The sequence below is a fragment of the Olea europaea genome, unplaced genomic scaffold (assembly GCF_002742605.1).
Source record: "Olea europaea var. sylvestris unplaced genomic scaffold, O_europaea_v1 scaffold3556, whole genome shotgun sequence".
Lineage (NCBI taxonomy): Eukaryota > Viridiplantae > Streptophyta > Magnoliopsida > Lamiales > Oleaceae > Olea > Olea europaea.
The window spans coordinates 1-890 of record NW_019254730.1 but is presented as its reverse complement, the minus strand read 5'-3'; positions in this window follow the sequence as shown (position 1 = coordinate 890).

Genomic DNA, 890 nt, shown 5'->3' with positions numbered 1-890 from the left:
AAAAAAAATTCTTACTTTTTAACCACACATTCTTCAAAAAACCACTATTCTATAATGCATTTTATCCCAAAAATGGGAATCGAACAGGAGCTAAGTGTGTGTTAGGCATTCAGAGAGTGTAATTAATAACATATTTACTTCTATGGTTTCAACCAATCGAATCAAACACACCTTAAATGTTTTCATATGAAATATTGATTAAATTAGGCCAAAAATAGAATAACAAATAATAATATTGCAAGGGAGATTATGGTTTATAGTGGCAACACAGAATCCGGTGTTCCACTAGAAGTCTACACATATATGCCATGAATTCTGTGCCTTGGGAAACGAAAATTCATCATGCATAAAGCTAATAAAATGTTAATTAATGGAAATAATACTGGAAGCAAGAATGCAGAATGGAGAAATAGACTAGCTTTGTGATAGGCACATTTTATCAGGAGCCTAAGCTTATCCATGGAGGTTCAGTTTCAATTTATGGCTTAAATTACATACTAGCTAATGCAGACAGGTTTTACTTTACCATCAGGTTGATAGTCGGACATAAGAATGAGATTGTGTAAACTTAATATATGATTGAGGCTTGAGTACACATCAGGTTCTTGGGTAATATAGTCATGAGGCCATATCAATACCTTGATGAAACTAATGATTATAATGTGGTAATTGCCTCAAGTTTTGATAGATCTTGCAGCTGCACCAGGTCAGTTTAAATTGCCATCTCTCGTCACTTGATGCTTCATGCAGAAAGAAAGTTTTCAAGATGCTGTATGAGTTTTAGCAAAAGCATAAGGAATCTTGATCTTTTGGTTGAATGGTATCCACAGAAAGAAAGAACTCCCTAAATACTTGAGTGAAAAATAAAAATGAAAATCAAATAAAAAATT